Source organism: Microcaecilia unicolor, chromosome 5 (assembly GCF_901765095.1).
Source record: "Microcaecilia unicolor chromosome 5, aMicUni1.1, whole genome shotgun sequence".
Taxonomy (NCBI): domain Eukaryota; kingdom Metazoa; phylum Chordata; class Amphibia; order Gymnophiona; family Siphonopidae; genus Microcaecilia; species Microcaecilia unicolor.
This window is the reverse complement of record NC_044035.1, coordinates 152107611-152133551: the sequence shown is the minus strand read 5'-3', so window position 1 is coordinate 152133551 and position 25941 is coordinate 152107611. Positions and strand designations below refer to the sequence as shown.

Below are 25941 nucleotides of genomic sequence, written 5' to 3'. Positions count from 1 at the left end.
CAGGGGTGCAGAATGGACATGGAAGCATTAACCAGCTAGCGCGTTCGCATTAACACACGCTAACTGGTAAAGCTGAGTTAACGTGGGAGTATTCAACGCATCCTAAATAGAAGCAGTAGATGCTCCCCTGTTAAGTTTTTATAGGTAGCATGTGGCAATAGAAACAGTAGAGAGATAAAAGAAGTGGGGAAAGTAAACCAGGCTTGTTCAAAGAACTGGGACCAAACAAATAACTAATAATAAAATCAACACAGTTTATTAATGTTTCCTTAGAAATGACTCAACACAACATTGTGTTTCAGCCTGGCGGCCTGCATCAGGAGTCTTATGTCTTAAGGAAAGACTGATAATTTTACATTTAGGTTGAAAAACAGAAGGCTTGAAATAGCAACATAAAGCTGGTCTTAAAAAAGACCGTTGTGTCAAACTGTAAGGCACTGGAGTAAGCACTGATGCAATAGTGAAGCAAAATAGAAACAGTAGCGCACTACCTAAAAAAAGTTTTTCAGAAATGTCTTAAATTGTGCCATGTTAAATCTGGACTTAGCACGTGGGAAAATCTTGTGTTAAGACGTGCTAAGTCCAGATTCTAATGCCCTTTAGTAAAAGAGCTGCTAAGTATGTTGCAGGGGATATATAAACAAAGGAAAAATCCCTGGTTGTTTTTGAATGAAGGTTCCTGACACCCAATCGCAGGTTTGCTTCTTTCCACCCCCAGCTAGAACAGAGCCAAGGAGAACCTGCCAGAAACATTCTAGAACCACACCGTGGTTTCCAATGTTTGATTACAACCATGAGTGCGGCAGCAACTATATGTAAATGAAACAAAAACAGAGCTGCAACTCAGCAAGACAGACCAATTCCATTACTTTTTCTGTATCTTTGTTGCTTCATCACAACCTGAAAAAAAAATTTATCAGCCTCCTCCACTTCTCCGCTCCCTATTTTGGATTTGCTCCCTCAAAACTGTATTCACCTTCTTTAACGTCAAAGGTCAAGGAACGTGTAAAGGTTACACTACTATTTTCTGATTTCTTATACTTAGTTTTTTAGAATACCAAAGTCCTAGACCAGTCTTATCCAAGCTACAGCCTGAAGGCCAGAACCCAGCCCAACAAGTGCTTTTTTCTGGCCCGCGGAAAATTGGTAATTCTTTCTTTATTTGTGTATTTACAAAAATGTGTACTCTATAGACCATCTTGCTGTTATTCCCAGGGCCGCCGAGAGGGGGGAGAAGGGGGGACAAAATTCCCCAGGCCCGGGCCTCCAAGGGGGGCCCAGCGCCGCAGTCCCACCCACCCTCAGTTGTCAACCGTCTGCCACCGGGCCGGGCCCCCTGCGTTGAAATCACAGCGCCTCTCACCTCCGTGTGAAAGCGCTGCAGGCAGCAGCAGCAGATCCCCTCCCTTTGGGCCTCCTTCCCTCCCTGTGTCCCTCCCTCGTCTGACTGTCAGACTCTGATGTAACTTCCTCGAGGGTGGGACACAGGAAGGGAAGGAGGCCAGAAGGGAGGCGATCTGCTGCTGCTGCCTGCAGCACTTTCACACAGAGGTGAGAGGCGCTGTGATTTCAATGCAGGGGGCCCGGGCCGGTGGCGGACGGAGGGGGGCGGGTGGAGAGGGGGGAGCGGCGGCAGCAACCTCGGGGGTGGGTGGCGAGGGCAGGGCCCTGGGGGCGGCCTTGCCCCGGGCCCGGCCCAGTCTCTTGGCAGCCCTGGTTATTTCATACTTCAACAAAAGGGGAGTAGTATAATAGACCCAATACTTGAGTAATCCGGAGGCAGGAGGGGACTTAAACAAGAGGAAAGCAGTGCCTGTCTCACAGGGTTAGAAATGAGAGTTGTGAAACTCAGGTCAGCTGGAGCTCTATTCAATAATAATGGAATTTTCTGACATTTCAATCTAATCAAAAACAGAAATGGGTGATTCACTTGGCTGCTATTATTCTCAGCCTGGGTTTTTTTTTTTTCAATGCTTCTTACATGCCCTCCAGTCTATTCAGAAAGCCAGAGGGTGCAGCTTTTTAAATGCTATTTTTAGATGGCTTAATCATTACATTCTCATGTCCACAGTGGCACCGTATGGCAGCATCACACAGTTTCTTAAAACTTAGCCAAAAGACCAAGTGGGGACAATCCTTGGTTCACGGCTCTTACCCTGTGCTTGGATTCAAGTCACTAAGAGGCTGAAGGCGATATGCTGGCTCTTTGGCTTTGAAGAGAAGCTAGAGAATCCAGAAGGGACTCTTGTGGTGTGCTAGTGTAGCTCCAAAGGTGTAAACAGGTTCACAAGACACACAGGATCACAGTAAATGATGGCAAATAGAGACTGAATAGCCCATCCAGTCTGCCCAGCAAGTTTTTAGGACTACAAATGCTAACCATTTCACTGCTGTTTTGGACTGAATCACTGTTAGGTGCAGGTTATTCAAATGTTTTGGTTCCATCTTGCCATTAGTACAGAATACTGTAAGTTACACACTAAAGTGCCACATTTAGGTGTGCACATTTTCACCAGCCATAGACCTGGCCTAAAAGTAGGTGCCTTGATGCCAACTTACACTAATCTAATATAATAAAACGCACCGTGAACGTTCTGAAGACAACGTTCTGTGAAGCCGGAAGCTTGAAGCCGGAAGCCTAAGTTCTCAGGACAACGTTCTGTGAAGCCGGAAGCTTGAAGCCGGAAGTCTGAAGCCTTGAAGCCTTGAAGCCTGAAGCCTGAAGCCTTGAAGCCTTGAAGCCATCTGACGTCACTCCCAGGCTGAGGCTGAAGGGTTCGGGGATTCGTGGTGTGAAGCCTCCCTTCAAGCCAGCCAGCCAGCCGTCTCTGCCCCGCCCTCGCGACAAAACAAACAAATCCGGAAGCGAAACGTCAGGGAAGGAGGCGGCGCTCCCGACGTCTAGCCTTCCCTTCGCTGTGTTCCGCCTTCAAAACAAGGCGGAACACAGCGAAGGGAAAGCTAGACGTCGGGAGCGCCGCCTCCTTCCCTGACGCTTCGCTGCACGAACCGCCACGGAGGTAAAGTTAAAAAGAATTAAAAAAAAAAAAAGGGAGGCATGGATGCGAGGCATGGATGCGAAGGAGGGGGCATGGATGCGAAGGGGTGGGGGGGCATGGATGCGAGGGGGGGGGCATGGATGAGAGGCATGGATGCGAAGGGGGGGGCATGGATGCGAGGGGGGGGCATGGATGCGAGGCATGGATGCGAAGGGGGGGGGGAAGAAGAGGGCGGGCCAGGCTGGGACATGGGAGAGAGCGTAGCATGGATGCGAGGGGGGGGGGGGTCATGGAAGGGCGAGAGGGGACTTGCTGGAAAAGGAAAAATGGAGGGGCCAGGTGACAGATGAGCATGGATGGGCATGGATTGGAAGGGCAGGACTCAGGGAGAGGGGAATTGCTGGATAGGGATGAATGGAGGGGACAGATGGGCATGGATGGATATGGATTACAGAGCAGGCCTCAGGCAGAGAGGGGAAATGCTGGATAGGGAAACATGGAGGGGCCAGGTGACAGAGGAGCATGGATGGGCATGGATTGGAAGGGCAGGACTCAGGGAGAGGGGAATTGCTGGATAGGGATGAATGGAGGGGACAGATGGGCATGGATGGATATGGATTACAGAGCAGGCCTCAGGCAGAGAGGGGAAATGCTGGATAGGGAAAAATGGAGGGGCCAGGTGACAGATGAGCATGGATGGGCATGGATTGGAAGGGCAGGACTCAGGGAGAGGGGAATTGCTGGATAGGGATGAATGGAGGGGACAGATGGGCATGGATGGATATGGATTACAGAGCAGGCCTCAGGCAGAGAGGGGAAATGCTGGATAGGGAAACAGGGAGGGGCCAGGTGACAGAGGAGCATGGATGGGCATGGATTGGAAGGGCAGGACTCAGGGAGAGGGGAATTGCTGGATAGGGATGAATGGAGGGGACAGATGGGCATGGATGGATATGGATTACAGAGCAGGCCTCAGGCAGAGAGGGGAAATGCTGGATAGGGAAACATGGAGGGGCCAGGTGACAGAGGAGCATGGATGGGCATGGATTGGAAGGGCAGGACTCAGGGAGAGGGGAATTGCTGGATAGGGATGAATGGAGGGGACAGATGGGCATGGATGGATATGGATTACAGAGCAGGCCTCAGGCAGAGAGGGGAAATGCTGGATAGGGAAAAATGGAGGGGCCAGGTGACAGAGGAGCATGGATGGGCATGGATTGGAAGGGCAGGACTCAGGGAGAGGGGAATTGCTGGATAGGGATGAATGGAGGGGACAGATGGGCATGGATGGATATGGATTGCAGAGCAGGCCTCAGGCAGAGAGGGGAAATGCTGGATAGGGAAAAATGGAGGGGCCAGGTGACAGAGGAGCATGGATGGGCATGGATTGGAAGGGCAGGACTCAGGGAGAGGGGAATTGCTGCATAGGGATGAATGGAGGGGACAGATGGGCATGGATGGATATGGATTGCAGGGCAGGCCTCAAGCAGAGAGGGGAAATGCTGGATAGGGATGAATGGAGGGGGCAGGTGACAGACAAACATGGATGGCCATGGATTGGGAGGTCAGGGCTCAGGGACAGAGGGGAATTGCTGGAAAAGGATGAATGGAGGGGGCAGGGGACAGATGGCCATGGATTGGGAGGGCACGGCTCACACTCTCTCTCTCATATACAATGTCTTTCTCACTCTCACACACTCTGTCTCACACTGTATCACATTCACTCTCTATGTGCCACACAGTCACTCACACACTCGCTTGGTCTCATACACTCACTCAAACAGAGAATCTGTGTCTCACACACACTCTCTCTCTCGCCCACACACACACACTCTCACTCACACTGTGTCTCACATACACACTTGCACACACTCTCATTCTCACACACACACTCTCTCACAAACACACTCACACCCAGACTCACGCTCTCTCTCACACAATCACACTTTCACTCCGACTCTCAAACAGTCACTCTCACATACACTCTCCCAAACATACACACTCCGAGGAAAACCTTGCTAGCGCCCGTTTCATTTGTGTCAGAAACGGGCCTTTTTTACTAGTATTCTATAAAAAAAAAAAAAACTTATGCGTATAAGTGGCATTCTTTTACAAAATAGGCAAACGGTACATTGAAAATTTGGCACCTAATTTCTAGAACACAGTTATAGAATTGCTTCCCTTCTTTTTGGCCTCTTTTGTTAATGCCATATACTCCTGCCCATCCTCTCTGTCCTCAGAACAAAAATTTACTTGTCATCCCACCTGTCTCCCATTCTCCGATGGACTCAGTCTGCTCCTCTACTTTCTTTTATCTGGCTCCATTGTTATGGAATTCACTGCACACTGAGCCCTCCTATAAAAAAAAAAAAAATCTTAAATGCCTTGAAAAACTTTTATTTGAGTCTGCTTTCAGTGTGTGTGGGGGGGGGGGGGGGGGGGAGTTCTGAGTGGTCTAGTCAGCAGATGACAGTTGGCAGGCATATTCTCTCTTTCCTAACCTATTCCTGCTGTTCTTTTCTAGCTTTAAACAGAGTTCAGGTGATTTTCTCTTTTATCAATGAGTTTGTGAACCACTTTGACGTCTGTTGGCAGAAGGTGGTATGTCAAGTTACAAATAAACATTTATTTCCATCACTTCCTTTAGAAGTCCATTCTATAAAAAAAAGTACTACCACATGTTGTTCCTCAGTTTACCTCCTCAGAGTTTAATATCATGGTCCCTAGCTTTATAGCTTCTTTTCCAGTGGAAAAGGTTAATTTCGGTATTAAAACACTTCACATATTTGTATAATATCTTCCCTGTCTCCTCTAGGGTATCTATGCTTAGGTCCTGCTGTCTCACCTCACATTATTTCTGCTACAGATCCAGCTCCATTTTGGTTGTGTTTCTCTGCATTGCTTCTAGCTCCTTCTTGTTTTGATATGCAACCTCCGCTGACTTGTACAGAGGCCATATTACCTCTTTTTTTAGAAACAGAGAAAATAAAAGCTAATAAAGACTAAATGGCCTATCCAGTCTGCCCATCCATGCCATCTACTATCCCTTCCTCTCCCTTAGAGATCTTATGTACCTGTCTACCTGTCCCAAGCTTTCTTGAATTCAGTTTTCATCTCCACCACCTCTTCCGGGAGGCCATTCTATGAATTCACCATCCTTTCCGTGAAGAACTATTTCCTCAGGTTACTCCTGAATCTGCCCCCCTTTCACCTGCATCCTAAGCTCCCTCATTCCAGAGCTTCATTTGAATTGAAAGAGACTCACCCCTTGTGCACTTATGCCAGGTATTTAAACCTCTATCTCAGTGATTTTCAAACTTTTTTTTATCTCGCGGCACACTGAAAAGTCACAAAAATTGTCAAGGCACAAGGCTTAAAGTTCAATAATTACATTTTTAATTGTGTTATCTTTATAGTTGAATATTTCTATTGAAGATACAAGTTGGCAAAAGGGCAACAATACAATGAAAAGATAATGAAATTAGCCACAAATAACATGCATTCAAAAACAAGGAATATAAGTAATCTTCAACCCAGCCGTTCAATCATTACGTCTGTTTAATACATCACTCAGGTCCAAACTTCTTCTGTATTCCAACCATCTTGAACTTTATTCTTACCAAATATTTTTCAACTTGTATCAAAATGCTTTAAAACGCTTTTCATCTCTCACATAATTACAGAAAGTGCAGTACACGGACGCCTCCACCTACATGAAGCGTGTTTCACAATTCACTGCCTCAGGGTGTAGTCCGCAATTCAACTACAGTGCAAAATATTCTTTCCACATAGCATTGGTGTCCGCCATCTTAGATCAATGGAGCCAAGTTGTCTAGAGTAGACTGAACGATAGTGATCCATTGATCTAATCAGCAGCTGAGGGTTTCCTATAGCCTCATGAAGAATGAGCTGACCAAAATTGACTAGGGTCAATCCTAATTTTAGAACAACAAGAAGAAAGGAGGTGTTGATGCCCCTGTACAAGTCGTTGGTGAGGCCCCACCTGGAGTATTGTGTTCAGTTTTGGAGGCCGTATCTTGCTAAGGATGTAAAAAAAATTAAAGCGGTGCAAAGAAAAGCTACAAAAATGAGATGGGATTTGCGTTACAAAACGGAGGAGAGACTTGCTGATCTGAATATGTATACCCTGGAGGAAAGGAGAAACAGGGGGGCACACCCGTCCAGTTGGGGTTTTCAGGTTATCCCCATTGAATTCAGCGAGGATATCCTGAAAACCCTGACTGGCTGGATGTGCCCAGAGGACTGGGTTGAAAATCTCTGACTTAACTACTTATATCGCCAATTGTCTGTCACTCACAGAACCCCACAAAATGGCCCGCCCTTGCCACACGCTATTTAACTCTGTGGGACAGTGGCGAGAAATGTAGCTAAAAGAAGGGAACCCCCCCATAGTCTTTCTTGTGGTGTCTCACAGGGCTCCATTCTTTTCTCTCCTATTATTTAACATCTTTATTAGTTCATTGGCAACTATTTTGTTATTTTTTTGGTATTAGCTCATATTTTTGTGCAATGACATACTTCTTTTTCTTCTACACCCCTCAACACCCCTGATCTTTAACCATTACAGTCCTGTTTGAATGCAATGGCTTTCTGTCTCTAAGCAATACATTGGTGCTGAATTGGGAGGAAACTGTGACATGCTGGATAACAAGTTGCTCTGCATGCCCTTCCCTGATTCCTGTTCTTTTTGATGTCCCAATTTGAACTGCTGAGTTGATGCTACTCGAGTGTCACCCTAGATGTGGCGATTTCTTTTCGCAAACTAATATCCAACGTACTAAAATCAGGCTTTTTAGTCTTGTGCTAACTTTGAACCCTTCAGAGTTTTTTCGAAGTCTCTGTTTTGCACACCCTTATGCAGGGCCGGGCGCCTGCCTTCAAGGGCGGCACTGCGCCGCCATACCGCACTGCCCTTGGTGCTTTAAATCTTTAATTTACCTCAGTTCCAGCAGCCGCATCATTTGAAAGCCCTGCCCCGTCTCTAGCCTTCCCTCCCTTCGTGAGTTCGTTCCGCAGTCCTGCCTTCTGACGTCATTTCCTCGAGGGCGGGACTGCAGAACAAACTCACGAAGGGACAGAAGGCTAGAGATGGGGCAAGGCTTTCAAATGATGCGACTGCTGGAACTGAGGTAAATTAAAGATTTAAAGCACCAAGGGCAACTGGGGATGGGGCGAAGGAGAATCGCTGCACAGGGGCAGGGTGGGAGAAGAGAGAAAGGAGATGCTGGGGGAGCGGGGGCGCACGGGTGCTGGAGGGGGGGCACGCGGCGCCAACTCATAGTCTGCAGGGGGGCGCCAGAGACCCTAGGACCAGCCCTGCCCTTATGTGTGCTTTTTATTAAATTTCTTGTTTAGAATATAGCAACGTTATTTAGGCTGGGACTGCCCATTGCCAACTCAGAAAACTCCAGACACTCCAAAACACTGTTGCTTGGTTTTTGTGTGGCACTCATAGATGTGATTATGTTACCGCACTTTTCAAAAAAGTACACTGGCTCCCTGTTCAGTAACAGGTTCAATTCAAGTTTATAAGCTTAACTCATGTGGAGCGGCATTTTCGAAAGAAATGTCCAAGTTGCGATTTGGACGTCCTCGCAAAACGGCAAAATCCAGGGGCGGGGAAACCTGTATTTTTGAAACAAGATGGACGTCCATCTTTCGTTTTGAAAATACCATCAGAGACGTTCAAATCCTTAAATTTGGCCGTCCCTAGACATGAACGTTTCTGACTTTCGGCGATTTTCGAAACCAAAGACGTCCATGTCAAAAATGGCCAAATGCAAGCCATTTGGTCGTGGGAGGAGCCAGCATTTCTAGTGCACTGGTCCCCCTGACATGCCAGGACACCAACCAGGCACCCTAGGGGGCACTGCAGTGGACTTCATAAAATGCTCCCAGGAACATAGCTCCCTTACCTTGTGTGCTAAGCCCCCCAAAACCCGCTACCCACAACTGTAGACCACTAACGTAGCCCTTACGGGTGAAGGGGGCACCTAGATGTGGGTACAGTGGGTTTGTGGTGGGTTTTGGAGGGCTCGCTGTTTACTCCACAAACGTAACAGGTGGGGGGGGATGGGCCTGGGTCCGCCTGTCTGAAGTGCACTGCAGTACCCACTAAAACTGCTCCAGGGACCTGCATGCGCTGTCATGGACCTGAGTATGACATCTGAGGCTGGCATAGAGGCTGGCACAAAATATTTTAAAGATGTTTTTTTGAGGGTGGGAGGAGGTTAGTTACCACTGGGGGAGTAATGGGAGGTCATCCCCTATTCACTCCGGTGGTCATCTGGTCATTTTGGGCACCTTTTTGTGCCTTATTCGTAGGAAAAACAGGTCCGGGTGAAAATGTCCAAGTGTTCGTTAGGGACGTCCTTGTTTTTTTCGATTATGGGTCAAAGATGTCCAAGTGTTAGGCACGCCCAAGTCCTGCCTTCGCTATGCCTCCGACACGCCCCCTTGAACTTTAGACGTCCTTGCGACGGACTGCAGTTGGAGACGTCCAAAATCGGGTTTCGATTATACCGATTTGGACGTCTCTGGGAGAAGGACGTCCATCTTCTGTTTTATGTCGAAAGATGGACGTCCTTCTCTTTCGAAAATGAGCCCAAAAGCCATGTATACAGGTAACCCAAATTATTTGTCTGAGTTTACTATCCCTTACACAGTACTTGCAATCATGCCCTTAGGCCACTCGATTGTCACTTTTTAGTGCTTCCAACTCCAGCTTTTTAGTGCTTCCAGCTCCAGCTTGCATATATTGCGAGTCTACATGGCATGCTGCATTTTTCTTTTTGGCTCCAGATTATGAAACAATCTCTCACCCATCAACCAAAGGGAGCTGGTTTTTGGAAAAAAAATGTCTATCTTAAAACGTATTCATTTGAGGCAGCATTCGGCGCCCATTTTTTTCAGTTAGGAGTCACAGACCGGGAAGAGGATCCAGGTGTCATTACATAAGTACATAAGCATCGCCATGCTGGGCCAGACCAAGGGTCCATCGAGGCCAGCACCCTGTCACCGATAACAGCCAAAAGAACAAGCAATTTGTCCCGCCCCTCCTAGAAATAGTGTATTATTCCCTCATCCATTCAATAACATTCTATGGCCTTTTCCTCCAGGAAGCCGTCCAACCTTTTTTTGAAGTCCGCTAAGTTAACCGCCTTAACCACTTTTTCCGGCAGCGAAACCCTCTGCTGAATGTGTGGCGGCGGCTAAGAAAGCAAATAGAATGTTAGGTATTATTAGGAAAGGAATGGAAAACAAAAATAAGGACGTTATAATGCCTTTGCATTGCTCTATGGTGCGACCACACGTCGAATATTGTGTTCAATTCTGGTCACCGCGTCTCAAAACGTATATAGTGGAATTAGTAAAGGTATAGAGAAGGGCGATAGAAATAATAACGGGGATGGGACGACTTCCCTATGAGGAAAGGCTAAATTGGCTAGAGCTCTTCAGCTTGGAGAAGAGATGGCTAAGGGGAGATATGATAAAGGTCTATAAAATAATGAGTGGAGTGGAACGGGTAGACGTGAATCGATTGTCTACTCTTTCCAAAAATACTAGGACTAGGGGGCCATGCAATGAAGCTACAAAGTACTAAATTTAAAACTAATTGGAGAAAAGTTTTCTTCACTTAACGTGTAATCTGGAATTCATTGCCAGAGAATGTAGTAAAAGCAGTTAGCTTAGTGGGGTTTAAAAAAAGGTTTGGATGGCTTCCTAAAGGAAAAGTCCATCGACCATTCTTAATATGGACTTGGGGAAAATCCACTGCTTATTTCTAGGATAAGCAGCATAAAATGTATTACACTTTTTGGGGATCTTGCCAGGTACTTGTGACCTGGATTGGCCACTGCTGGAAACAGGACGCTGGGCTTGATGGACCTTTGGTCTGTCCCAGTATGTCAATACTTATGTACTTATGTAAGCAGAAAAGTAAAATGTCCAGTTCACAAAAAGGAAGGAAAAAAAGAGTACTTTATTTTTAGTTTCACAACTGGAGTATGTCAGTTTTGGGAATATACATGTCTTAGGTTTTTATTTTGCTCAGCAGAGGAGGGAAGTGCATTTCTGCTTCTGCTTCTCTAGTGTCGCTCTGCATGCAGCGTCTGGCTTCTCAGGATTTTCATTTCATTTTTCTCTGAACATTTTTAATTTCCGGTCACTTTTTCTGTACGTGGTGAGGGTCTGCCAGTGTTTTGCATATGTGACCAAGGTGAAGGATTCTATGTGGTTTTTGTAGCAATCTGCATTCTGTTTCCCAGAAGGTGACATAATGGTGTCCTAGAGCCCACTGTAATATTACAGAGCTGTGTTTACACAAGTAAAGGTTATTGTTATGTGAGTTAGGGCTATTATGGCTGATTTGCTACATAAGGCCCGATATTCAGCCAGCAGTAATTAGCGTTTTGCTGACCATCGTCAACATTAAACCCGGAAATTCAATGTCAGGTTTCAGGAACTGGCTAACACATAGCTAGTTAACTACGATATTCAGCACTTAACAGGCTATGGGGGCATCGCATAAAAATAGGACTCACTTATGTGGTACTATTTATATGGTTAACCTGGCCAGTTAAGTGCTGAATATCAGCTCTTAACAGGCCAAGTGCCAACTCTGCCCTCGGAACACCCCCAAAACAGCCGGTTTTCAGTTTGGCACTATCCGGTTATTTTTAGCGGAACTATCTGGTTAGGCCTGAACAGACCATTTAACCAGCCAGGAGCCATGTCTGGCTGGTTAAATTGCTTTGAATATTGACCCCCATAGGTTCTAAGTGTCTTTATGGCAGGTCTTTACATTATTTCACAATGGGTCTGGCAGTAGAGGAAATTCCAGACTTGCATCTATTACTAGGGGAGCGTCTGTGGATACAAAGTGCATGCACACACGTGAGGTGCAGGATGCGTATCAGGTTTCTGTCCTACTGTTTGCAATCCAGGCTTTGTTCTCATATAGAAGAACTGATTGAATTATGCTTTTAAATAATGTTAATGTTAGTTTTACTGACTTGTTGAAGCTGGTCGGGAGGTTGTTTCCTGAATGGAAGACCCCCCCCCCCCCCCAGACGTTTTCTTGTGGTGTCTACATAACTAATTTAAAGCACCACTCCCCTCCTCCATCAATATGTTCTCCTTACACTCTCTGTGCGTCCCCTCCCCACCTAAATTGAACAGTTCAACTGTGCCTATGGGTACAATAATCGAGCAGCAAACAATAACAAAATATGATAACTTAAAATATATAAAGAAACTCCCCAGAAAGAGCAATTTCCACCGTACATCAACAGAAAAGTTGACAAATGTGTGGGTTGTAAGTTTGTACAGAGAAACGTATGTGTGCGCGACGGGCATATCCAGACATCGACAGGAGGGGGGCCACGGCACAAGGTGGGGGGGCACATTTTGGCCCAACCCTCCTGCCACCACTTCCATCTCCCCCACTGCCACTCCCCCCCCTCCACCGCAAAGGTACATTGGCTGGCGGGGGTCCCCAACCTCCGCCACCTAAAGCGTTTGTCCCACGCTGGTCTCAAATTGCCTGGCGCCCTGTTCTGTTTTCAGTCGCTGTGCACACTCATTTTAATGAAACTGAGAATGCACGAGCATGCTCAATTTCATTAAAATGAGCGTGCACAGTGACTGAAAATAGGACAGGGCGCTCAGGCAATGTGAGACCAGCGTGGGACAAATGCTTTAACTGGCAGGGGTTGGGGACCCTCGCCAGTCAAACTGGGGGCTCCATAGCCAGTTTGGGGGGGGCCAGACCCACATGGCCCCCTGTAGCTACGCAACTGGTGCGCGACGGTGGGGGGGGGGGTGAATTAGGGATACATTGAGATGTATGTGTAAGGGTGGCACGTGGAAAGATGTAATGGCTTTGAAAAGTACCTTTAGGTGCCATTCTTCACCAGCTGCTTCAGTTCTTTTCCTATATCTGCTTGTGTTGTTATAGGCCAAACTGCTGGGGAGGTGTGAGTGGCTTTCAGGATGAAGCAGAAGGTCAACATTCTACAGCTTTGCAAAGAAAGTAGTCAGAATTTTTTGGTGGGGGAGGCTCAGTTCTCTGAAAATATTGATCCGATTTTTTTTTTGTTGGCTTTTGAACTTGTTCACGATATGGTTCATGGTTTATCCATATTTTCTCGCTACATGCCAAATAAATCTCTGTCTTTTCCTCCCCCCCCCCTCCCCAAGAGCTAGTTTACATGCAGACAGACGGACATAGATCCCTTATCTCTCCAACATTCTACATGTTAGAAAATGTAAAAAGCATTATACAAACTAATAGATGATAAACAAATAACCTGTGATTGAGCTAACATAACAGTCATAAATGCAAGTTCACTGAACCCCTAAACTATGATTGCTAGAAGGTTATGTATGACTGCAGATGGACCACGCTACACAAAGGCCTAGTGGTTAGGGTGGTGGACTTTGGTCCTGAGGAACTGAGTTCGATTCCCACTTCAGGCACAGGCAGCTCCTTGTGACTCTGGGCAAGTCACTTAACCCTCCATTGCCCCAGGTACAAAAAAAAAAAGCGGAGCTGTGTACAAAGTAGGCAAAGTATCCACTGCTTCCCACTGTCAGAGGCAAGTTACAATAACAATGTAAGAAAGCACAGTTTGTAACCAAAGAATCCACCACTGCAAAAAACCTAACAACTGCTTATGACTGTGGAAGGAATGTCACACTGCTAGACGCCAGCTAACCTATGCAACCAGATCAAAGAGTTTGTGGTAAAGCCAAGAAACTTGCCACTGCTGGGGGATACCCGCTTCAGAAGGGGACGATTTTTAACGAACCTAGAAGAGTAGTGACACAGTTAACCATCCAGATTTCCTGGGGTGACAACTGCACCCTGCATGGCAGCTAGAATGGGGGGGGGGGGGGGGTCTACTTTTAGCCAGAGTTTTTTTTTTTATTAAGGAGATATCCCCAAAGTGTGCTTGGGTTGGGGGAGGGGGTTAATTCTTGCACAGAAACAAAAGTTTCAAAGCTATAAATGTACTTTTCTCTCCTTCCTCCCCTTGCAGAAATAACAGGAGCAATGTAAATGCAGGCAAACTTTCCAAAGGAAATTACCTGGGTAGTTTCTCTTTGAAAATCCACTGACAGGTATGTGGGCGTAAAAAGTACTTGAATTCCTTGCCACTAAGCAGATTAGTGAAAAGTGCCCCCAAAATAGCAGTGGAGAGCCCCACTGGTCTCAGGCTTATTTCTCAGGACAGCACAGTTGCTTGCATGTAACACTTGTTCTCTGAAGATAGCAGCTCAACCAGTCATGCAAGTGGTGCCAAACATACAGATTCTTCCAGAGCGTTCTGGAAAAAAGACTTCAAGTTCTTTCACTGCTCATGTGCAATAGTTTCTGGGCTGCCAGGGCCCTGTGGCTCCTGAATTTGGATTTTATGATTCACTTTTCAATTATGTGTCCAACAAACTGCTGTCTTCAGAGAACACAGATGAGCATCTTTGCCCTAGGCTCCCACTTCACTAGAAACTCAAAAAAGAATAGCTTTAGTTATTTTCTGGATCCACTTAAGAGAAAGACATGTTTCCAGTTCATAGCAAAGAAAGCACTGATGGGAGGTCAGTGGAGAATTCTGACTTGGAAAGGAACTCCTCTTGACAGGTCTATGAGGCTCCTAGACACTTTGGAAAACCAAGGCTGAAGGGATGTATAGGAACACATGGATCCTACAGTCAAAGACCCTGCTTGCATAAGCAAACTAGACAAAAGGGGGTCCGCATACCTGCTCAGTTTCCTACCTAGGAATGGTAAACTTCTGACAGACATGGGAGACCTGAGGTCACAGTAGAGCTGCTGGCTGGCTGGCAGAACCTTTAAAGCAGCAATTTAATTGCCAGTGACCTGTTGGCAGTCTATATGCACTACTTGCCTCTTCCCTCTATATGGCTCCAATTCCTCCCCAGGTCTCCCTCGCTGCCTGTCTCTAGTCCATCTGCTCCCTTCTTGTGCTTATCTCTCCAAGGCAGTCCAAGGAAGCTGTAGGAACTGGTCCCAAGTATGGCAGCAGGCTGCGAGTGCAAGGACTATGTGTATGTGCATTTCCAGGCTGCGCAGTGGCTCTTCCTGTTTTTGGGTTGTGTGTGGGAGGTGGGGCCTGCCAGCATGCACTTGCTCAGTCCCTATACTCATTTACAACCTGCTGCTGCTATCACCTCACCCAAAATTAGCCCCTACAGTTTTCCCCAACACACTTGAGGGGAGGTGATCTGAGGGAAGGATACAATCTGTGGAGGAAGACCATAAATGGAAATCCCTGGAAAGGGTAGATAAAACGTGAATGGGGGTGCACAAATGTATTCTTGCCTAGGGCCCAATATAGTGTTACCCCAACCCCCTTTCACTTCCTCTCCTTCACAAACCCCTCTTCCTGACAGTAGGTGGTTTCTCCTCCATCCCACAACACCCCCTTCATGCCTGCTGCTCCTTCTGGCCTCCCACCACAGCAGCTGACAGAACAAAACTCCTGTCTTCTAACCTGTGCCAGTACTGTGAATTTTTTTTTAACTCACAGGCCTTCAATTTCTACTTGCTGCTGTGGATCTGGAAAAGTTAGAGTTAACATTCATGTCTTAAAAATGTAAAATAATTGTCTTAAGTGACTTACTGACAAATCTAGCTTAGCAAGCCAGTAAGAATAAATAGAATTTATTGTATACTACAGACCTCTTTATCTATATTGACAAAGAAAGGCCATCTGAGGTTAAAGAAGGTCTGAAACTGACCAGTATTTTTGATAAATATCTTCTTCTGAAAAAGTAAATCAGATTACGTGTTTACCTTAAGAGAACAGGTTATAAATGTTAGTCTGTTATTAAATGTAGTTGAGAAATACTATGTAATAGGCTTTTTCCACTGTACTAAGCCCTTATACTTTAGACTTTTAGCATATTTGCTTAGATTATGCAGCTCTAATAAAAGACCAGTTTTACTGATTTCTTGTAGTGCAGTGTATTTTATTTCTCAGAATTTACCTACTCTCTACACTGTTCTTGCAATATAAAAGATGTATTTAATTTTGTATACATAACCTACATGCCTGAAAGTAGTGCACATTCAGGTACAGGAGGTATTTTTCTGTTTCTGGAAGGCTCACAATCTAGGTTTGTATCAGAGGCAATGAAAAGTTAAGTAACTTGCCCAAAATCACAGCTGCAGTGGTATTTGAACTTGGCTCCCCTGGTTCTCTGTGTGCTGTTCTAACCTTTAGGCTACTCCTCCACTCCATCCCACAAGTTTACAAATACATAGCTAAGCAGCATTGTAGACTGGAGGGACCTAAGCTAACTGTTCGCACACATATCTTAGAAACACCACTTTGCCATCGCTCATGTGAGGGTTTTGAGATTTCTCAGCTTCTGAGTCTGCCTTCTGACTAAGGAGCAGAAATGTTTTGGGGGCCTTTTCAGTGTGGCCTAGCCTCAAGCCTTCATTGCCAGCATTAAAAAGAGTTGAGCTTTTGGAAATGTAAGCAAAGCACCTGATGTTCGGGGCCCAAACGAGTCAGGATGACATAATTGCATAGATGCTACAGCGTGAGTTATTAGGAACCCTGAGCCACTGAAATGTAGCAGTGGGCATATCACTTGGCTGAGTGTAGTATGTGTAAAGTGAAATTATATCTTAATGATAATTTCCTTTCCTTTAGTCAGCTGCACCATTCTGAACAAATGGGTGTTATCTTCTCCTACCAGCATATGGAGGTACAGAAAAATGGCCTTTTCCAGTGAACTCACCAGTATGCATCTGCCAAAGCAGCAGAAGGTCCCTTGTAACGCACACCCATGCCCAATCAACCACTGCAGCTGCAAAAGTGAGCATAAAACCACAAAAGTGGCACTTGCCACCTTGCATATACAAGGATTACGTCATTGATTCTTCCAACATTTTTTAAAACTAAACGGGAAAGAGCACAGCACCCCAAGAGCCCCGTGTCTTGGTCTTCCGAGGGCGGGCTACAGAACTGTACAGCCAACTAAAGGAAAGGAAATTATCAGGTAAGACATCATTTCACCTTCCTTGTCATCTGGCTGCACTGTTCTGAACAAGTGGGATGTACAAAAGTAGAACTATAGGGTGAGGGAAGACCAGGACCCCCTAAAAACAGACCTGCCAAAATCCGAGAAAGCCCTGGCAAGCAAGTCCAACTATAATGCTTAACAAAAGAATGGAATATATGACCATGTCATTGCCCTACAGATTTCCTTCAGGGCAACCTTCTGCATCTGTGCCCATGAGGTCACCTGAGCTCTCATTAAATTGATCATGTGACTAATTTGATGAAGACGTTACACTGGCTCCCAGTACAGTTCAGAGCACAATATAAATTGATGATACTTGTCTTATGGATTGGTTCATGATAATTTCAAGCGGAATTTATAGCTTTATGACCCCGCTCGTCCATTGTGGTCTGCCAGTGCAAAACAAATAGCAATGCCTCATTTACCAAACGTGCACTACTCGGTCATCAGTAAAAGAGTGTCCATTGTTTGGCCTCTGCTTTGGAATAAACTGCCTGGCAATTTGTATTCAAAAGGAAGCTGAAAACATGTTTGTACTGGCATATACTTGATGGACAGGTGACCTAAGGATAGAAGGTTAGAAAGGTTTGCTGCTTTGCTGTCTTGATATTGTGTTTGATATTTATTATGTTGTTTTACGTTGCTTATATTATACATGTTTTTTGTTACCCACTTAGTTGTAATAAGGATGTAAATACTATAAATAAATAAAATCAAGGGGGCTTTCTAACTCACAGTCACCAGCCAATTCCTACAAATATAGGCTGACTCTACGGTTGCCTTGATCCACGTTGCACTATTGGCCTTGGAAGCCGGCTGACCCTTACGAGGGCCATGGAACAGCACGAAGAGATGACTGGACAGACACATGGAGGCATATTTTCAAAGCACTTAGCCTCCCAAAGTTCCATAGAAACCTATGGAACTTAGCCTCCCAAAGTGCTTTGAAAATAAGCCTGATTGTATTTATCTGCACTAAGTAGTGGAGCAACGTTCTCCGGATGTCTAGCTTGTGCAGCTTCTGATCTAAAAGATCGGAACCCTCCTCCTGAAAGGAGGGCAAGAAGACCTCTTACTTCATGTGGAACGGAGAAACCACCTTGGGAAAAAAGGAAGGAACTGTGCAAATGGGCAGGAGTCCTCCAAAAAAAAAAAGGTATGGATTCTGACAAGACAATGCTTGTAACTCCGAAACGTGCTGAGCCAAAGTGATCACTACAAGGCAAACCACCTTCAGTGTAAGGTCTTTGATCGAGGCACACCATAAAGGCTCAAAGAGAGCCTGTGGCGAAATGATGAAATTTTCCAGCAGGAATTATAAGAATATTGAAATGGTTTTCAAAGATGATAATGAGGAGGAACTTAAAGAAATCTCAGTGAACATGGAAGATGTACTGAGCCAAATTGACAAATTAAAAAGTAGTAAATCACCTAGACCGGATGGCATATATCCAAGGGTAATCAAAGAACTTAAGTATAAAATTGCTGATCTGCTATTAGTAATATGTAACCTGTCATTAAAATAGTTCGTAATACCTGAAGATTGGAGGGTGGACAATGTGACGCCAATTTTTAAAAAGGGTTCCAGGATGATCCAGGAAATTACAGATTGGTAAGCCTTACATCAGTGCCGGGCAAAATAGTGAATCTATTATAAAGAATAAAATTATGGAACACGTAGACAAACATGGTTTAATGGGACAGAGTCAGCATGGGTTCAGCCAAGGGAAGTCTTGCCTCACCAGTTTGCTTTATTTCTTTGAAGGCGTGAATAAACATGTGGATAAAGGTGAGTTGGTTGATGCAGTGTATCTAGATTTTCAGAACGCTTTTGATAAAGTTTCTCATGAGAGACTCCTGAGAAAATTGAAGAGTCATGGGATAGGATGCAAGGTTCTGGTGTGGATTAGGAATTGGTTATTGGACAGAAAACAGAGGGTAGGTTTAAATAGCCATTTCTCTCAATGGAGGAGCGCCACAGGGATCTGTATTGGGACCGGTGCTATTTAACATAATTATAAATAATATGGAAATCAGAACGATGAGTGCGGTGATTAAATCTGCAGATGATACAAAACTATTCAAGGTTGTTAAAACATCATGCAGACTGTGAAATATTGCAGGAAGACCTTAGGAAATTAGAAGAGTAGGCATCAAAATGGCAGATGAAATTTAATGTGGACAAATGCAAGGTGATGCACATTGGAAAGAATAATCCAAATCATAGTTACCTGATGCTAGGGTCCACCTTGGGGGTCTACACTCAAGAAAACGATCTAGGTGTCGTTGTAGATGATACGCTGAAATCGTCTGCTCAGTGTGCGGCAGTGGCCAAAAAAGCAAACAGGATGCTAGGGATTATTAGGAAAGGGGTGGTGAATAAGGCCAAAAATACTATAATGCTTTTGTATTGCTCCACGGTGCGACCGCACCTTGAGTATTGCGTTCAGTTCTGGTCACCGTATCTCAAAAAAGATATAGCGGAATTAGAAAAAGGTTCAAAGAAGAGCGACCAAAATGATAAAGGGAATAGAACTCCTCTCGTATGAGGAAAGGCTAAAGAGGTTAGGGCTCTTCAGCTAGAAAAAGGGCAGATGAGGGGAGATATGATTGAGATCTATAAAATCCTGAGTGGTGTAGAATGAGTAGAAGTACATCGATTTTTTACTGGTTCCAAAAGTACAAAAACTAGGGGACACTCAAGGAAGTTACACGGAAATACTTTTAAAACAAATAGGAGGAAATATTTTTTCACTCAATGAGCAGTTAAGCTCTGGAACTCTTTGCCGGAGGATGTGGTAACAGTGGGTTTAAAAGAGGTTTGGAAAAATTCCTGGAGGAAGTCCATAGTCTGCTATTGAGACAGACATGAGGACGCAATTGCTTGCCCCAGGATTGTTAGCATGGAATGTTGCTGCTAATTGGGTTTGTGACCTGGCTTGGTCACTGTTTGGAAAGCAGGATACTAGGCTAGATGCGGACAGGAACTTCAATTTTCGATAGAACAGTAAATTCAATCACACTGAGAAGGATAGAGAGAAAACAGGAAGGGAAAGGGAATTAAAAACATTCATACAGTAGGAAGAGGAACAAAAAGAGAGTATTGTAAGCCCATTGGGAATGGAAGTTTATTTACACGTTACATTGTTTGAAATTTATGAACTGGACTGTAAGTAAAGCTTCAACAAAGTTTTGCCACTACTTTGTTTGTCTAGATTTATTATTAAATATGATGGCTAAAGGGGAAGGAATACCAAGCTAAGTTATAGCTTGGTCTAGACACTTCACCATGACTTGTAGAAGAACATTTCTGAAGCTACTAGCCAGCTTCTCTAATATTCTGAGGAAAACTGATGTCATGAAATCATAAAGAAATTCTTTATCTTGAAAAGCAACCAAGGAGTTAAAAATATTTGGCAGGGTGTCCCGAGGCTAAGGTCAGAAAGAAAAACAAGAAGGGCCAGCCCAGCAAGAAAACAAAAACATTTTTCAGAAGTAACCATAAAATGTAACAAAGGAGACACTAGGCCAAAACCCTGCAAAAAGGCTGACCAAGGGGCCATTAAAGAGAAAAATAATCTGTACACATAAGAATTACCATAGTGGGTCCAACCAAACATCGTATCTGGTATCCTGTTTTCAATGTGGGCAATCCAGGTTACAAGTACCGGACAGGATCCCACAAGGTAAATAGATATCGGGCTGCTTACTCCAGGGGTAAGCTGTGGCTTTCCTCATATTGACCTGGTTAATAATAGTTTGTGGACTTTTCCTCTAGGAAATTCTCTAAAGCTTTTTTAAAGCCAGCTATATTAACTGCTTTTACCACACCATCTGGCAACAAAATCCAGGGCTTCATTGTTTATAGTTTATTCATAGTCTATTCATTGTGCACTGAGTGAAAAAATATTTTCTCCAATTTGACTTAAATGTACTACTTAGAAACTTCAAGGAACATCCCCCTAGTCTTTGTATTTTTATAAATTGTAAACAACTGATTTGCAGTTACCCATTCCCTTGACTCGGAATTTTATAGACCTCTATCACACCTCCCCTCAGCTGTCTCTTCCCCAAGCTGAAAAGCTGTAACCTCTTTAGTCTTTCCTCAAAGGAGAGTTATTCCATTCCTTTTATTATTCTGGTTGCCCTGCGCCTAAGTTTGCTATATATATATATATTTTTTTTTCTAATGTGGAAACTAGAATTGCACACAATACTCTAGGCAGTAACATAGAGCAAGGGGATAGCCAGCCCTCCAATTCTGGGGGCGCCCAGGGGTGGACTGGGGGAGGCAATGCATTGCACCCTTCTCCTCTTTCCCCCTCCCTTGCACGTGTGCTCACCAAACATACCTTTGCTGGGAGGGATGCCGAGGCCCTGCCAGCCAAATATACACAGTATAAATATATACTGTTTTTCAGTTCAGATGTGGATTTCCTATGTGAAATAGGGAACCCAGATCTGTATTGTAGTCCTGCCCACATCGTTCCCTCTCCATGCCAATGCTCTATGTCAGTGATGTAGCCATGAGGGAGGGGGAGGGGTTCCTGGTCTCCCCACTCCAGAACTATAGCACCTCTTTACCTTTGCTGGCGGGAATGCCAAAGCCTCACCAGCCAAGTAAATACAGTGTAGCGGCTCCCCTCCTCCTCATGCTGCTTCTGTAAGGCAGAAGTCGGCGGCTGAAGGCCGTGGGAATGGTGACCGCAATTTACCTGTAGTAATGGGGATAAGTTGGCTGGCTCGCTGGCCGGCTACCCCCCCCCCCCCCCACCTCGGTGGGCCCTTTCCAGGGCTACCTTAATGCACCCTGGTGGTCTAGAAGCCTCTTTGGGGCAGGAAAGAACCCCACTCTTTCCTGCCCACTCCCATTGCTCTTGCCAGTGCCACCGGTTCTTCGAAATGACCACTGAGACTTCAAGTGACAATCTCGTGAGGCTGCCACAGGAAGTCTCAGCAGAGCAGCCATCTTGAAGAAGTCAACACAGGCCACAGCAGCAGGCAGGAAAGAAACATGTGATTTTTCCTGCCCCAAGAGGTACTCCAAATGTGCACCTCTGCAGCTCCTCCCGCAACATTGGAAGTCTAAGTGCTTTGAAAATACACCTCCACATCACCACTTGAAGCTCCTTTTGACTCCATAGTGATTTATAGGCTGTTTTTCAAGCCTGCTTATCTCCTAGCTTGGGCCACCTAGCATATTTTTTGCTGGGTTAACCACCACTTCTGTAAGTGTAGTACGGCTGGCTCAAAATGCAGCGGCTCTTACTGTTACAAGATGTGCTAAGAGGGATCATATCTCCCCAAGGTGGTGAGACTTGCACCAATGGCTAGTTGTACATGAAATGCAGTCTAATGGGAGAATTTATCAATGTAGCTACCATTAAGACAGGTTATTTTACTGTTAACCCAGTTTATTACTAACTAGTAATCATTGCATAAAATGGGATCTATGCTAAAACAGCACAAGTTGTGGTGAAATAATCCATCTTAAAGGTAGCCCATGTTAATAACTCCACCCCCCCCCCCCCCCCCCAATACTTATCACAGTTTTTAAAGCATTATATGATATGTATTCAGTATGACTGCTCTTCTTCATGTCCATCATTCTATTTGACAGATGCATCTCTCTAACCAGTCTACCCCTGATGTACTATGAATTACGCTGATAGGAAGGACTATTATTAGGTGGCAGGCTTTGATATTGCTGCCACCACCACCAACACAATTGTTGAGTAATTTAGCACCATTCAGAAGACAAATTCAGTTGTACTGTTTGCACAAGCATTGATACACAGCAATAGTATCTGCTGTTCCATTGTAGATGTAAATTGGATCCAGCAAAGGTTTTTAGGTATTCTGTGCAGTGCTGCATGTTTATTTCTGATGTTATACTGTTAACCACTTAGAAAGAATGTATATATTTTAAATAAATTGTGGGAAAAGACATCAGAGTCAGGGTCCAAACCGATTGCCAGACAGTCAGATTTTCAAATTGGAAGGAGCAACTAATCCAAAAAAATCCCATAAAACACAGGTATGGCAACGGGGGCTGTTATATTTATAGCATCGCTTCCATTTAATATTAAAGCAGGGGCGTAGCTAGGTGGGGCCACGGGGGCATGGGCCCCTACAACTTAAGCCCTGGCCCCCTCTACTTTGGACCCCCCTCCCGCAGCCAGGTACCTTTGCTGGCGGGGGTCCCCAACCCCCTCCAGCAGAAGTCTTCTTCAGTGCCGGTCGACTCCGGCGCCTTCGCTGATGATCTGTTTCTGACTCCTGATGTCCTGCATGCACGTCCTGCACGGGGCTACATACAGGACATGCAAACAGGACATCGGGAGTCAGAAACAGATCAGCGAAGGCGCCGGAGTTGACCAGCGCTGAAGAAGACTTCGGCTGGCGGGGGTTGTGGACCCCAGCCAGCAAAGGTACCTGGTGGTGATGGGGGAGGGGCGGCGGTTGGGGGAGGCAGGCTAAGCTGTGCCCCCCCCCCCCCCCCCCCCGCCGAGGTCTGCCTAAACCCCTGTATTAAAGGTCACCCTCTTCCAGGAACTCAAGGGTCTAAAACCAGCCTTAGAAGGACGGCTAACAATGTGTAGAATCAAAGCAATGCAATAATGTGTTCTGTCTGATGGCCTTGTACAGTATCCTACACAAAAGTGCCATGGTAACATATCATAACTAGTACTTTCTGCCTATCTTATGTTTCTGCCCCTGTAACGAAAGTCACTTATCCTGCACCCATCTTACAAAAATAAGATGTTGTCTAACCTCACAAAGGTGATCCTTCCTGATATCCGACATTACGATAGCAAATTCATGCACAGTGTCACGCAGGTTCCACAGCTCATATGCAAAATGCTACCTATACTATATATACAGCCAACTGAGACAACTCTCTGAAGGGAGCTGGCACTGCAGTTTCCCAGCATCTAACTTACGTTCACGCATTATTCGTACAAGGGGGTTAAGGAGGTTAATAAATCATCTCCAAGGGCACCCGTGCAAGGAGGCAAAGTGCAACACATACCGATCCTGCCAAACGGCTATCAAGAAGTTATTTATCTACACAGAGAATTGACCCACCTGCCTCCAACTGCATATATCAATGGCCTAGCAGTCCCGGTTCGATCCGAAACCCTGCTTTCGCACTCCAGTGTCACCTTTCTACTGGAAGTTCTCTGGAAAGTCCCTGCTTTGCGCTCAGAAAGGGGAATTCCCATGACGTCACGCCCCGTCCCCAGGTTTTTGACTCTAGGCGCTTTCTGATTGGTTCAAAGCGAGAAAGACTGAAGAGCTGAGGGTGAGGTTTGTGTTTCAAAACCTCGCTATGGAAGCGAGCCTTGAAACGAGGCTTGGAACGCAGGCCTGCAAGGACGTCAAAATGTTGAAACCAATTAGGTCAATCTACGTTTCACCTCCCCCGTGCAGCCGTCATCCCCATACACTCAAAACAAAGCAAGTAAACCTATGAGCTGCTGCGTCCAAGTTATCGTTCTTTATTTCTGGTAGCATTTTTTATTTGTCTCACTATATTTTCAAACATGCCAGCTTGTGCAATATAGGGATCTGTACATCTGCTGTCTGGAATTTTGGAAGATAGAAATAAGGAAATAAAAATTAAATTTTGGGTGCACTCTGTAGAAGTTGTTGTTTAGCAAAGTGATGGATGCCTATTCTGGTGTGTGCATGTGATAATCTTTGAATAACTACCTATACTAATGGCTATGGATTTATGAACATATGGTATCATTAAAGGACAAACTTTTAAATGCCCAGTTGGGTATATATGCTAATCTCAACTTTGTTAAATGTTTAAGACATATCCATCTATTGTTCCCATGATATAACTGAATTCTATTATTCTGTCTCACTGTATCTTCAAATGTAAGCCATATTGAACCCGACTTTGCTTGGGATAATGTGTGATATAAATGTTTAAAAAAATCCTTTATCATCCACCTTTTAAGACACTGCCTACCTACGGTCTTTGGAAGTATTTAAGAAATATTTGCTTGAAATTTTGAAATTTACCCCGGAAACGATTCCACCGATAAATCGGATATACTATTTACCTAATAAGAAAATCTTGGAGCATTCTCTGTAAATGTCTGGTCAAGAAAAGAAAGACTTATTAAATATATCTGAACTTTTGGAAACATCATTATCTTCAGAGTCGGAAAGGACAACCTTATTGGTTTCATTTGTATTTGAGCAAGATTTGGAAGTGGTGAGAAGGTTATCCCTCCGTAATTTGCAAACTTTGTTCTATGGGAAAAAAGTTTGGATATTTCCAGACGTAACAAAGCAAACACAAGATAGAAGGAAAGCTTTTTTGGCTTTAAGAAAGGACACTTTGGCATTGGGGGCTTCCTTTTATCTTAATTACCCATGCAAATGTATTGTTAAATATGTTGGCATTAAAAAAGTCTTTTTTTCTTCCGGAACATGCTTTTATAGATTTGAAAAAGATTCACACTGTATTACCCTCAGTTGAGAATAAGTAAAAGAGGTGGGGAATATCATGCTATAGCGTTTATTTGTGACCTGTGTAATGATATTGTGTAGCTTTACTGAAGTGTATAAGTAATACCACACTGGGAAAAGACCAAGGGTCCATCGAGCCCAGCATCCTGTCCACGACAGCGGCCAATCCAGGCCAAGGGCACCTGGCAAGCTTCCCAAACGTACAAACATTCTATACATGTTATTCCTGGAATTGTGGATTTTCCCCAAGTCCATTTAGTAGTGGTTTATGGACTTGTCCTTTAGGAAACCGTCTAACCCCTTTTTAAACTCTGGCAAGCTAACCGCCTTCACCACGTTCTCTGGCAACGAATTCCAGAGTTTAATTATGCGT

At 44.9% G+C, this 25941-nt stretch overlaps 1 protein-coding gene across 3 annotated transcripts in view; it reads right to left on the bottom strand.

Annotated features, from left to right (window-relative positions):
- NFKB2 (nuclear factor kappa B subunit 2) overlaps positions 1–24276 on the bottom strand; it is a 130661-nt gene extending 106385 nt beyond the window's left edge. For all 3 annotated transcript variants that reach the window (XM_030203430.1, XM_030203428.1, XM_030203432.1), the window contains exon 1: positions 24168–24276. The gene's annotated coding sequence lies outside the window, so the exon portion shown is untranslated. The remainder of the gene's footprint in view (positions 1–24167) is intronic.
- Between the last annotated feature and the right edge of the window lie 1665 nt (positions 24277–25941).